We start from the raw sequence: 756 nt of genomic DNA on the forward strand, positions 1-756 counted from the left end.
TGGCCAGTTCCAATTTTTGACATGCAATTTGAAACCAAGTAACTTGTATTGAAGATAATGTTACAAAAACTGCACTCCTATTGAGACATTGAAGTAGTGGTTGTATGGCGAAGTCAGCACTAATTTTGGGAGGTCGCTGAGGTACTTTTTGAACCAGAAGAGGTACTAAAAAACAAGATACAACATTTTTGTGCTCCTTCATGTACTTGACAACCTTTGGTTTTTACTAATATTGTCAAATCATATTATTAAGGTAGCAAAAACTGCTCACATTTTATAAAAGCAAAATGAATTTGTGTTTTACAAATGAAACATATCTTTTATCAAAATAGTAGTGGTGATTAAATTGTTTATTGGTTGGTTTGTTTTTTCATGGAATTTTGACCCTCACAGGTAATGTAATCCATGTATTTAGTCAATTGGGCGCATTAAAATTGATTTGAATTGGATTAAGAAAAAAATATCAGATTAAAGTTTAATTCAGCAAGAAAATCTCAGAATTGGATTAGGCAAAGCTCTTTGCTTTTGATTTTGATTTGAATTTGGATAGGGCAGAAAAGTTTGGATTCAGAGTCAGTCGGATTGGAAAAAAAATCCCTCAGATTCAGCTTACAAAAATTGGATTTTAGTCACACCTTAGTCCACATGAGCTAGTCAAAGTGTCATTATGACCAGCTCATGGACATTGCAATTGAAGTCATCTAATTTTGTGCCTAGAACTCTTAATCATTAATTCCTTAAAAAGTTGCCCAAGTT

This window comes from Tigriopus californicus, chromosome 12 (assembly GCF_007210705.1).
Source record: "Tigriopus californicus strain San Diego chromosome 12, Tcal_SD_v2.1, whole genome shotgun sequence".
Lineage (NCBI taxonomy): Eukaryota > Metazoa > Arthropoda > Copepoda > Harpacticoida > Harpacticidae > Tigriopus > Tigriopus californicus.